The sequence below is a fragment of the Micromys minutus genome (assembly GCF_963924665.1).
Source record: "Micromys minutus genome assembly, chromosome: 11".
In the NCBI taxonomy this organism is placed as follows: Eukaryota; Metazoa; Chordata; class Mammalia; order Rodentia; family Muridae; genus Micromys; species Micromys minutus.
Window position 1 is genome coordinate 15769980 of NC_137980.1, and position 13935 is coordinate 15783914.

At 46.4% G+C, this 13935-nt stretch overlaps 1 protein-coding gene across 1 annotated transcript in view; it reads left to right on the forward strand.

Moving 5' to 3' along the window:
• Positions 1–7161: 7161 nt before the first annotated feature.
• The window catches only part of LHFPL2 (LHFPL tetraspan subfamily member 2), a 132948-nt gene continuing 126174 nt past the window's right edge, over positions 7162–13935 (forward strand). The window contains exon 1 of the mRNA XM_080925816.1: positions 7162–7249. The gene's annotated coding sequence lies outside the window, so the exon portion shown is untranslated. The remainder of the gene's footprint in view (positions 7250–13935) is intronic.

Below are 13935 nucleotides of genomic sequence, written 5' to 3' on the forward strand. Positions count from 1 at the left end.
GGTGTGTTCCTTATGATCAGGTGACTGAGGAAGAGAAGACCGGGACCTGGTTTACTGATGGCTCTGCACGTTATGCAGGTACCACCCAGAAGTGGACAGCTGCAGTATCACAACCCCTTTCTGGGACAACGCTGAAAGATAAGGATGAAAGAAAATCTTCACAGTGGGCAGATCGTCGGTTAGTACACAGTGTATCACAGTTGTTTTAGAAGAAAAAGTGGCCAGATGCCCGATGGTTCACTGACTCATGGACTGGCTGGACGGTCAGTGATTTGGAAAGCTCACATTTAAAGGGAACATTCCAACGATACAACTTAGTTTTGTTCTCTTCTTGTTACCTGACTGTCACTGGTTTTCTAGATCTTAATTCCATGGTTTCACTTATAAGACCTCAAAAGAGAATGAACATTATCTGGTATAATTCCCCTTACATATGCTGTTCTGTTGGGCAAAATACTAGAACTAATCCCAGCGTCCACCTTAGTTCCTGCTTTGATTGTCACCTTCCAGGGTTGTTCTGAAGTGGGCATAGGTCCTGCTTGGTGACTGAGTTCCTGGAGGCACTATAGATTTAAACCCAAACTTCGTTTGTGAAGTAAATGAATGATAGCACCATTTTGTATAATTGTGCAATGGAAAGCTTGTTCATCGTTACTATGTTTTCTTCTCTGAGGACACCAGAGTCTGGATAGAAGGTAAGTTTAGATGATGTAATTCAGCCTTTTCAGCCGGGTCAGAAAGGCAGTCTAGACCATTCTGTCATCCTGGTTAATTTCTACTTTCACTTCTAGGAGGAAGAGTCTGTTGTTTTCCCCCACTAAAGGTTCTGCGTCTATGCGCTTAGATTGTCCATTTCTCTGATGGGAGGATTTCCATGATTCAACTCCTTTTAGAAAGCAGCGCTAAGAAAAGTTTGTCTGACCTGAAGAACAGCACTGTTCACAGGACCCTGACAACTACCCTGTTGATTGTATACTGTACCCATTAACTCTGGAAAGTCTAGCCCAACGTCTAATGTTTGGCCATGGCAAACCAGGACCCTTATGCTCCTCTGTTATTTCCAGTAAGAGGGAGATTATTTAAGTCTATTTGGAAACATGCAGAATACACACAATGATCTGCCATACTCAGTATATTTTTCATTAACAGAAACTGATGTATTACCTAACTCTAGCACTAAGATGTTTAAAGTACCAACCAATACAAATGTATCTATTTTACAGATAAATACCCAAGGCTGGATACTTTTTTTAAAAAACAAATGACTCATTGCAATGACCATTTGAAAGTAAAGCTGTTTCTGCAAGGGGGTGTACTGTGTGACTCACTGTGACACACTACAGCTTCCGTGGCAGGGTGGTTTTTTCTTTTTCTTTTTTCTCTATTTTTTTCTTTTGGGGGAGGAGGTTACAAGGGTGGAGATCAGATATGAAAGGACAGAGAGAGGAGTAGAATTGGGGTGCATAATGTAAAAATCACAATCAATAAAACGTTTCTAAAAATATTTATTTAGCACACAGGTTTAGGAGTCCAAAAGCCTAATGCACAGGGGGCACAGGTCTTTATTCTCTCTACTGTGGAGACAAAGGGCTGGGGTCACAAGGTCAAGGCTTGTCTGGTGATAGAATGACTTCAAGGCTAGTCATGGTATTGTTTCAGAGCTAAAAGTAAAAATAGCCCTGGGGGTATAGTTTAGAGGTAGAACAGTTGCCTAGCATGGACATATAGGTTCAAGAGGACCCCTGTGACTTCTGTTCACCTCTGTAGTGGGTCCCCATGGCTGGGTCACCTGAAAAATGACAACATAGTCCTAGAATATTGAAGGACAGATAACTTGTTGAGGCAGGAAGTTAGACCAGGGAGAAAGATACTTTGTGAATTTCTCATTTATAACATGGTAGAGACAGTGGCTGGATGAATGTGCCCAACAGCCTTCATTTCTTACAAGAAAAGCTCATACAAGTATATATATAGGTTAGTTAGAGTTTTACTGCTGTGAACAGACACCATGACCAAGGCAACTCTTTAATTAGGGCTGGCTCACAGGTTCAGAGGTTCAGTCCAGTATCATCAAGGCAGAAATATGGCAGCATTCAGGCAGGCATAGTGCAGGAGGAGCTGAGAGTTCTACATCTTCATTTGAGGGCTGCTAGCAGAATACTGGCTTCCAGGCAGCTAGGATGAGGGTCTTATAGGCCACACCCACAGTGACACACCTCCTCCAACAGGGCTACACCTTCTAATAGTGCTACTACTCCCTGGGCCTAGCATATACAAGCCGTAGAGATAGTGCACGTAGCATATATATGCATAAGTGTGTGGTCAATCTCTAATTTGAATATCTTATCTACAGAGAACATTTCTTTTACTCTCCTTTTTCATTTTTCCCCCTAGAGACAGGAACCACACAAATGTACCTCTGGGGCTCTGTTTTGGACATGGCTTAAATATGTACCCTAAAGATTTGTGTGTTGGGATCTGGGAACCTAGTGTGGCAGTGTGAGAGATGATGGTACCTCGTAGGAAGTAGCCAAGTCATTGGAGAGATTGGCCTCTGAAGGAATTAATACAGTTACTGTGCAATCCTTTTAGCTTTCATAAAAGGTGACACACATGCATACTTTATTGTGTATGTGTGTATGAGCATATATATATTATATAGACATACATATATGTTCATAATCAATCTGGGTCAAATTAAGGACATAGATCCTTTTGCACTGCAAAAATAAACAGCATTAGCTTTTACCACTGTCTCATTTTTAGCCTTGCTACTGAGTCATGCTAAGTAAGTATGCTTCCAAATTTTACTGTAGGTGCCAGTGAGGGGAAGGGTAAAACTTTCCCTTGTAGAAGTTTCGAAGGCAGCACATGAGTCATCATAACTGTGATACAGGGCTGGGAAGCACGAGTCACAGACCAGAGACACTCGCAGTGTGGTTATGGCGGCGAGAACCTGCTTCTCTGGGTGGTTTTGTGCCTGTCATGAGCACGGTTAGACAGCTAATCCCCGAAGGCTTCTTGTATTTTTGTACTCTTCTGAGAAAGGTTTTGCAATCCAGGAAAATGTCTGGCTGTGAAGACTAGGACTGGCTGAAGAGTTGGTTAATTGATCTCGCCAGTTACATGTTACTGAGCCATTAAGAATCCTATAGGCTTTTATGTAAGTCATAACACGGTGCTGCAGGGGGCGGGGGTTGGGGTGGAGCTCACATGCTATTCCACCTCCTTTCCAGGGTCACCTCAGCTGGGTGAGGGCCAGCTGGAGGTGCTCCTTGCAGCAGTGACCTGGGAGAGACTCAGCAGAGACCCTTCCAGGGTCGAGTTTTGTTAGTCTTTTATAGTCTCACTTTGGAATGGGCATCAGCAACGCAGAGTGAAGCAGAAAATGAGAATTTTTTTTGTGTTCAGAAAACAAGCACAGAGGCTGTGGCTATAGGATGAGCATGCCTGCCAGCCCTCCTTTCTTTCAGGAAGAATACAAATGCCCAAAGTTTGGGTTTTTCTTTGGCTGGGGCTGGAGTGTGGACAGTGTCCTTAACACATCTGTGAGGAATAAAGGAGACTTAATTTGTCACAGAGACTTCAGTCTCCACTGACATGTCCCCCCAAACTTGTGATGATTGTTGCCCAATGGAGACATTTTTTTTTCTCAGCATTCTTTTACCCGCAGCTGCATACCCTGATGATAGAATTTCTAGAAAAGTAGAAAAGTTCCTTTTGCATGTATAAACTTAATTTTTATCATTGCCTTAAAACCTGCCACACCAGGGTCGAAGTTCAGATTCGGTATTTCCAAATCTCTGGGTGACTTTGAATGGGCTGTTTCCATGGTCACAAAGGTGGCCTCTCTGTTTCAGGGAGTGCTGACTTTTTTTTTAAACCAAAGTAGAGGCCTTTGGGTCTTGGTGTTCAAACTTGTCTTTTCTTGATGCTTATTGGTAGAAGAAAATGATAGAGGTGTACAATTTCAGATAGCTTATTTATATAATTATATCCATGAAACAAAAGAGCAGAATGATCAGTTTTCAGCTGTGACGTCTTGCAGAACCCACAGCAGACCTGTAACTCTGCCTTCTAACCCTGCATCCACTAAGTTCCTCCGTTCAAGATCTTCCAAAGGGACAGATTTCAAATTTGTATTTCTATAACTCCACAATTTCGGGAAATATCGATCTTTCACAGATGTGTGTGTTTGGAGGTAAATGTCAGGAGTCACTTTTAAGATGATCTGGGAAATTGGAGTTGATTGATATCCATGACGTTGATGATCAGGGAGATTGACTTCCTCCCTGAGATAATTGTGTTCTATCTCTAGATACCATCCTGGGTCACACCCTGAAAGAACATGACGCAGAGTTCACACGTGAAAGACCCTCGATGGGGTGTCATGTCCAGATGCTCAGAGTAGAGCCATCTGTACAGGCAAGGATGCTAGTTTGCAATCTCGGTCTCCAGTCATCCCCACTGTAATTTATGTTATGGCCCATCCAAGCGGCTCATAATACCCCCCCCCCCATCGCCTCCTTGTCATTCGACTTTGTAGGTACTCTCTAATTTCCTCCTCACTCATGCCCTCCAGGGTTGCTTTTTTAATCTGACCCAAGCACATGACAGGAGCGGCACTGACACATCCCAGGGCTCCTCCCCTCAGGTGCCTTTCTCTGCTGCTTCCTTTCTACTGGCTGCTTTGTATTGACCTGCACTGTGTTGGCACTGCCTTAACTTCCCACTAAGCATGATTTTATCTGACCCTCAGACCCATATTTTCCGATCTGCAAACTCTGGCTTCGATGTCAGCCCAAGGAGCTGCACGCTTGGTTGTGAGAGAAAACAAGCAAGCAAACAGACAATAAAACAGTATTTTATGTCCCAGGTGGTTCTTCCATGAATTCAGCATAGAGTTGAACCATAGCCCAGTCAACTGGACATAAACACCTTAATTTATATGTCCCAGTGAGTATTTACTGTGCCAACATTTTGGGAGATACAAAGGCACAGAGTCTGTAAGCTACAGACTGTGCCCTTCAAAGAAACCGAAACACAGATGAGGCACCGAGTCACCCTAAACACATATGAAGTGTATAATACCACCAAACGACACTAAACAACTAGCGATACGTTGTTCAAGTACCCACAATTCACAGGGGAAGCCATTTTTGCATCTTGTTCACCGATGCCTTCCCGGTGCTTGCAGTAGCCTCTGACGTAAGCCGGAGATAACAGTTCAACAGGCATTCGGAGTACAGAGCTGTCTACTTACTCTGTACGCAGAGGACCGTTGGGGACTCACAAGGATGTGTTTGCAAAGCAATACAAATGACCTCATCCATGACTGCTTCATATTCAAATGTTCCTGACACATTTGGTACCGGGTGAAACGTGTGTGTGTGTGTGTGTGTGTGTGTGTGTGTGTGTGTGTGTGTGTGCACTCGAGCTGTGAATACACAGTATAGTGTTTATCTGTTCTGTATTCTTTGATGAGTTCATCTATGAGCTATAACCCGGGAGGGTTCATAGGAAGAGGGGACAAGGCAAAAGTTTCTGTTCCTAAAATTTATTTTGGGTTTCTTCTCAACTCGTTGACCTCAAACAACTCTCCCATAATGACCTCTATCTTTTTATAAAGGTAACGTCTTGTGTTTACTGTAACATTTATTAGGAATTTAACAGTTTATAAACTTTTAGTATGTCCTTTTGAATGGTTGCTTTTTAAAATTCTCTGATTGCAATGCTATGTAGGTTTTTAAATGTATTCTTAACCCCATAAGCCCCCGTGTTATTTCTAGCATGTGATTTTTGCAAAGCAGAGACTTAACACTCTCTGTAGAATGTCTTCCCGAAAGCTTTTTTTCTGCCGTTGGATTCGGCCGTGGGAGATGTGCTGGGGACAGAATCAGTGGCTTCAGCGTGGGTCCTTCTAGGACCCCATCTGGATGAGGGCCAGCACCGTGATGCATTTGTGCTGGCAGCTGTTGTTAATTGATGATAGATAACCTTTGCATGCAAGACATCCCAACTGCCATTTTATTTGTGTGTTTTTCTCCACAGATCAGCAGTCTTAACTTACACTATCTACAACCCAGTCAGTCCATGGGCCAGCTGTGGGATATGGTTCTCAATAGTGGAGTTGCAAAGGACTCAAGATTTTTTTAAAAATTATGTTTCCCCCCTGGCAAAATGCCTCAGCTACACTCTCACACAGGAAGTGGTGCTCTAGAGCCAGGCTGTGCAGATGGGTGCAGTGCCCGCAGGTTTCAAAAGCAGGAGGGGGCCGCTGAGGCTGACAAACCCAAGTGGATTTGGAAATAGCAGGTCAAGTGCAAAGACTTCAGGAGCAAAGAGCGTTTTTAAGCTGTTAGGGGTGGGAGGAGGAGTGGGGGGTGGGGAGAGGGAACCCAGATTGAATGGGTTTGTACATTGGTGGTTAGGGTTAGGGTTGACAGGGCGTGGGGGTTGGAGACAAAGGAGGGTGTTCTAGGCTGGCTTCAAACTTTGCACAATAAATGCAGACAATTGAGCCCCTGGCTTTTTGACTCTGTCCGTTGCTTCTACCCTTGGGGGCGGTGGTGAGAGGAGTTGGTGGGTCTCCTCTATGGATCCCTTTAGCATTGGCTTAAACGGCCATCAAGATCCATGATACCCATTGGAAAGTGTATCTGGAGTGCCGGAGGATGTGTCTGGACCCAAACATCCGAGGTGGGAATACTCTGGGAAAATTTGCAGTCTTAAGTAGGCAGCAGGACCTGTAAACTTGTGCCGCCAGGCTCCTCTTCAAATGCACCGCAGCCCACTCTCCAGTTTGCGGTCCTCCTGGGCCGCGGACCGACTTCCTTCCCTCCCCACCGGCTCCGGTCCACACTCTGCACTCAGACAAACTCCCCCAAAGTGGGTGAGCTCGAGGTGGGACCCCTTCGCGGGGATCTCGCGTCGCCCACCCGCTCCGGGGCCCAGCAGGACCCTCCCCCCCCCCCGGAGGCCGGGCTTCGCCGACCCCTCCCCGCGCGGCGGCCGGAGGCGGGGATGCTGAGTGGCAGCGGCCGGCCTGGGCTGCGAGGTTCGGCCGCCTCTTCCCGCTGCGCCCGCCCCTCGGCCTCCGCCCCGGCGCCGCCGACCCTCTCCTGCTCCCGCCCTCGCCCCTGCGGGTCCGCCGGAGCCAGACCGAGGCTGCGGACCGAGAGCGCGGCTGGGGAAGGCTGCACGCGCCCGGCCCGGAGCGGGGCGTTAGGAGCCGGCTGTCCCGGGCCAGGTAGGCGCTGCGCGGGGAGCCCGGGAGGGGGCCGGTCCCCGACAGCGCACGGGGGGCGCGGAGGGACGGGCGGCGGGTGCCGGGGCGGGAAGGAGCCAGCGCAGCGCCAGCCGGCCGCAGACGTGGAAGAAGTTGAGCCTGGAAGCGCTTTTTTTTCCCTCGGGGAGCTCCAGTGGTCCCCGCCAGCCCCGGTGCGTGCCGCGTGGGTCTCAGCGGCCACAGACCTCAGCTGCATCTCAGACCTGGGCTGCATTTTTTTGTGTGTGTGGCCGGTGCAGAGGGGTGAGGGCTGGAGAGGAGGTGGGCGGGGAGTGGGGGGAACACCACATCTGGGGAGGATGAAGGACTCGGGGAGATGGGTTTGTATGCAGTCCCTACCCCCACCCGGCCGCGCTTTTCTCTCCGTCTACTCGCGGTTTTGTGCTCCCAGAACCGAGAAGAGCGAAAAGATTTTCTCCGAGCCGGCTCAACTTTTCTGTTATTTCAGGAGGTTCGGGAGTATGCGGGGGGGCAAAGACTCTCATCGTCACACCCCACCTCTCTCCGGCCCGGGCAGTTTCCTGTATTCTGTGCTGTGATTGTTTTTGTGCTTGTAGATTACAGCTGGTGACCCATATGGAAAAGTGGAACCACCGCCGGCGAGTGTGTGTTTGTTGGAGCCAGAGGGAAGCAAGGTGTGGGGGGGGGACTAACCCATAGTTCTTTCGAAGGGACTTTAATTCTCTGAACACCGTTCCCTCCAGCTGGAAGAGAGGATAGGATAAGGGTTACTTTATTTTGCTCTTTCTGGTGCTCTCCCAATCATTTTAAAGATTCCCTCTCAAGTTAAGAGATGGAGAACACGTGTGCTTGGTTAATTTTTTTTTTTTTTTTAAAAAGACTGGGAAAATGAACATCTCTCTCTGCAATCAGGCTAATAGGGCTAGCCTATGTTGGAAAATATGATTCTGATGAAATAATATTTGAAAGGTTTAAAGCAACACAAGACAACATCTTATTTTATAATAGAGTTACTTCCAAGAGCTCTCACAGAGCATTGTGGCTTGTGGTCTGTGACAGGGTAGCATTTTATGGTGGGAGGTGGTGCGGTGTAAGCTTCAAGAGTATCGAGTGGGGAAGGGGCTGGCTGCTCATTTGTCTTAAACCAGTCTCGTTAGGAGGAGTGATTACCATGCTGATGAACATTTGTGAATATAATTTGAGTTATGATGCATGAACCAGCATTTGTGTGAAGGAATAAAGGATCTTTGTGAATGAGGAGAGTAAGCAATGCTTTATGGGGGAAACAGCATACTGTCTGTCCATGTGCCTGGCTCCGGATTGACAGCTCCCGCTCACAACTGAGACCTGGGCTCAGAGATTTCGAGGCAAGCAAGGGTTGAACAAGGCAGGGAGAAAAGTCCACAGCAGGAGATAGTTACAAAAGAATGGATAGAAAACTCCGTGTGTGTGTGTGTGTGTGTGTGTGTGTGTGTGTGTGTGTGTGTGTGTTCGTGCATGCTGGTGTGCACACACTCTCTCTTGCAAAAAGTGTTCATTTTCTGTATTTTTACTGCAAAGAATTGCCAACATAGGATTAAAGTTTAGGAGAGTCATGGGGCTGGAGAGATGACTCAGTGGTTAAGAGCACTTGCTGAGGTCCCGTGACCCAAATCAGACAGGTCACAACTGTCTGCAACTGTCTGGGGATCCAGTGCCTCTGGCTTCCACATGCACTTGTACGAGGATGTAGGCACACACTTAGACAGAATGAAAAAATAAGTCTTAAAAAGGTTTTCAGAGACTCAGACTTTGTTGAGAGTCTCCGATGTGTAAAACCTATGTGAGTGTTTAGCAGGCTCTGTTCTAGTTCTCTCGGCTTTGAGTCTGATGGTAGTGGGGGCTGGGACCGTGGTTCTGGTGTTAAGAACTCTCCTCGATCTCTCATGAGAACTGGGGTTCTCAGCCCAGGACCCACATCAGATGTCTCACACATGCCTGTGACTCCAGCACTGAGTGATTCCATGCCCTCTTCTGGCTTCCTTGGGCACTTGCACACACGTGTGTGTATATACTTAGACACACACGTACAAATAATAAAAATAAATCTCAGAGGTTGCTTTACAGTCAATAGTGCTTACTACTGTTCTGGGGGACAGGGGTCTGATCGCCACCACCCACGCCTGGCAGATCCTAATTGCCTATAATGTGGGCTCTTTGGGATCAGATACCCTCTTCTGGTCTCCGCCGGCACTGCATTTGTATGCACAAACCCATCCACTGGCACAAATGGACACAAAGTTAAAAGGCTAATAATTCAATATTTTTAAACATTGGATGTGGTTATGGGAGTTCACTCAAGGTTCTCTGGAAGGTCAACTTGATGTGTTTGTTCAGGTTTGGGATGTTCACCCACACTGGAAATGCTCAGGAAACATTAAGAGTTGCCAGCACTCCTAAGTCCCCAGGGTTAAGGGACTCAAGAGTACCTGATTCGGAGTTGCCTCTGACAATCCACATCTAGAAGCACCCACTCTTTCTAGAACTTTCTGGCTATATCTCTATGGCCTCTTGTGGTGAGTCTTTTCTGGACCATCTGTTCTAGGGAGTTTGTAGGGCAGTGTGTGGGTCTGTAAGAGATAGACTGCCGAGCTGGCTTATCGGCCCAGGCTCTTTACACTAGCAGAGCCTCAGGTCCTGTATCCCATGGACACGAATATCCACATTCTATCTGGGAAGAAAACGAAGTTTAAAAACCGTTTAGTGGTGGGCATGATTAACACTGCCCAAGAATGCTAAAGTCAGTGTTACAGTCAAAGAAAGATACAAGTGATTGGTAAATGCCCAATTTCCGAATTCATGCCACAAACCAAAATCAATCAATAAATAAACAAACCCCAAACAAACACATAAAAAAATTCACCCTGAAAGTTTGCCTTTACTCAGGTGTGTAGAGACCAGAGAACAAAGCGAACAGACATCTTAACTAAACAGTATTTCTTGAACAGAGGAACTGTGCTTGTGTGTTTCTCCCCAGAACCCCCATGCGTGTGTGTGTTTGTGTGTGTGTGTGTGTGTGTATGTGTGTGTGTTACAATGCCAGCCAGCTTCCTCATCTGCACACTGATGTATTCTGTCATTCAGCAGCTGTCTCTAAAGCTTCTCCTGTGGGACAGACTCTGAAGTCACACTGTGACTTCAAAGAGTCCCATGACCCCAGGATAGGCAGGGGGACACGGCGGCCAGCCAGTGCCGTGGTGCAAGAATCCTGGCAGCATGGCAGTGGGGCAAAGAGAACATGGGAGGTGATGTTCCCTACATAGAGTTCTTGGGGACTGGGGACCCTCTGGGAGGGAACGCTTGACCCCATTTGGAGACAGATGGCAAAAGGCAGTTTTCGAGTTCCGTTGGAATGAAAGTTTGAATTTCTGCCTTCCAGAGAGATGTACAACCTAGTATCCGGCTGCAGAGACAGGAGGGGAAATTGGACTTCTGGAGAATGTGTGGTACAGCAGTGTCATGCAGCTGCAGGCTACAGCTTCCCTCCCTCCCTTGCCTGACCAGTTAGGGCAAAGTGAGCAAAGACTTTTTTCTTTCTTAATGGTTTATTTATTTATGTATATGAGCACACTGTCACTGTCTTCTGACACACCAGAAGAGGGCATCTGATGCCATGGCCCCAGGGTAGGCAGGGGGACATCCCCATTACTGATGGTTGTGAGCCACCATGTGGTTGCTGGGAATTGAACTCAGGACCCTCTGGAAGAGCAGTCGGTGAGTCATGTCTTCGGCCCCAAGCAAAGACTTGCTTAACAAAATAATATTTTTTGATCAGGAGACTGTACCCTGTATTGTTCCTCCTAATTTTGGGAGTGTGTCAACTCATTTATCCATCCATCCATCCATCCATCCATCCATCCATCCATCCATCCATTCATCCATTCATCCTGTCCTTCAGGTAATATCTTCTTACTGCTGAAGGTGGGAGTGTGACCTTGTTTCTGAAGCTTTTGAAATGTTCAATAGGCCCAAGTGGGAATAGTTAAGCTCCTGACCCTTGGCCTCAGCAAGCTCATACTGATGCTATCCAGCTGACTTGATAGGGTCTGTTGCTTTAAACTGGAATCCATGTGATACACAAAATGATTTTGAGCATGCTCAGGAGAGAGGATGTATAACTAATGAAATGGATTCTGTACCTGCACACGTATGTTGTGGTAGGTTTTTGCATTTCCCTGTATTCAGGTGTTAAAGCCAGACACCCTTGAAGAAGGTTGTACAGTACTGAGTGGGGCCCCCATTCTGAGGTTAGTAAATTACCTTACAAGAGCTTGGGCTCTTCTTTTATTCTAAGGACACAATGAGGAAATAAACTGTGCATTTCTTTTCTTTCTTTTTTTAAAAACATTTATTATATTTATATGAGCACACTGTAGCTGTCTTCAGACACACCAGAAGAGGGCATCAGATCTTATTATAGATGGTTGTGAGCCACCATGTGGTTGCTGGGATTTGAACTCAGGACCTCTGGAAGAGCATTCAGTGCTCTTAACCACTGATCCACCTCTCCAGCCCAGTATGCATTTCTTTAGAGTCTATATAGATTTTAATAGCAGCCTGAACAGTCTTAAACACACACACACACACAGAACATGTGCACACTGACCTTCACTAGCTAAGAGTATGAGTTAGTTTTGTGCACGTCTACACTACGCTGAACATAATTTAAAAGGTGTGTTAATCTGAATATTTTCTTAGTTTAACCTTCAACCATGGGGTCAAGAGAACTTACCCAAGTTCTACTTTGAGGTTTGGCTGGCCAGAGAGGTGACATTAGGTATATTTTTACTATTCTTCATGTGGGTTTGTTCTGCTTTTGATTTAATACAACATCTTATTGATTAGGTTGTTTTTATTGACACCGATAAAATATTTCTGGAAAACTTTAAGAGGATTTCAGAGCTGTTTACTTAGGGGTGAACTTGTTAGGTTTAACAAGACTTTTAAAAAGCTTCATGTGGGTTCTAAAGTGATAGGCTGAACTTTGTACTGGGTTATGGTTATAACACTTAAGTGAAGAGCATCGAGTATTTTATATCACTCCTGAGGTATAATATTCAGCATCCATTGAGGTAACAGCAGCAGCACAAACAGTTCCTATACTTTCTTCATAAGGAGAATTTCAGCGAGGCAGAATCAGGCTTTGGTTTCGTGGCTTGACTAATACATGGAAGTCCTGTGTCACAGTCCTCTCTTAGTAGGATAGCTGCAGATGTAAGTGTCCCTGCCTCAGCCCTACCTGCTCTGCGCTCCTGTCCTCAGCATCTTCTGCTTTCCTTACAGGGTTCTTCACATCTCATGCTGTGGGGGAGGGACACACTTATCAACACTCCCCCATCCCCCATGCCCTGCCCCCATGGTGGGGTGGTGTTGCTTTCTGGCCTGGGGTGGGGGAGGTTATTGTTGTTAATTTAAATTTCATTCATTTGTGGTGTTGTTGAAAGTGTGCCAAGCTGACCCCATGACTGCATGCTGGATCGCAGACATGCCGCGTGACTTGGGCACAACCGTGGCTGCTCTCAGTGCTGTGGAGTTAGGCTAAGTTCGGCAGGCCTGATGAATCATTGTCCGTCTGTGTAACCAGTTTGGCACCTCGCCTCCCTCGCTCCACTGGGTTGGAAGGATATAGGGCAGAGTTTTAACTGGTTATCTTGGTATTTCTGTCTAATTGATTAAAAAGCCCTGCAGTAAGTACTTTTGGGGTAAGTTAGGGATGAGGGGGTTGGGGGAACTGGAATTGCAGTTCTCAGCAGAACCTGAAACAGCAGAGGGTTCTGAAACAGCTTTCGCAACAAGCTTCCCCCCATGCCTGGAAAGTTTAGAGGGGTTCCTTTTCCTCTGCTGATTGTATTGTTCAGTGTTTTCTTTCTTTCCTGCAGAGCTGGCCTGTCAGGGGCACCTGGAGTTCAGACTTCCTTTCTTTTGGGCTGCTTCAGGCTGAGCGTAGTACTTGTTTTTCAGCACTGCAATGGTAGCAGTGAGCAAGGTGGCTGAGGAAAGCCCTGTTACTCCTTTATCTGCAGATGAGTGGTACCCAGTACACACTTAGTAAGGCCAGAACAGCCTCTTAAAAAGTTGGATTTTCCCCCATCTGGCCAGAGTGTCCAAGATTCAGGAACCAAACAAATAATCATCCATTGAGCAGTTTATATTTGCATTTATAAAGACCTGCCACCTGTATACTAAACACCCCACACACTCTGGACACTTGAAATCATTTCAAACCATGTCCTTTTCATTGAACCAGTCAAGAGTCCATCCTTGAGGATGATCCCGTTCATAATAACTTCATCCTTCCTCACACTCATCCTTGCAGGCTTCTCCTCAGGTGGAGCTCCTCGTTGACTGGCTGTGTGAACCCACACTGTGGTGGACACCACAGACATGCTTACTCTGGGTTTGTAAGTTTTCCTCCCAACCTTATTGGTTAAGTGGGTATGCCTAGGATGACTGCGTTCCTGGGGACTTTTCCAGTTTCTGCATAGCGCCATCCCTTTTTTTTCCTCAATTGGGGGAGGACGGGCATCATCAGAAGAAACAAAATGGGCGTGTGGGATACTTAATTTGTGATACATAGCCAAGAAGAACTGTTGGTGCAGACAATGTGAGCAGAGGCCACAGTTATTAAATAATAATTCAGGAGCTGA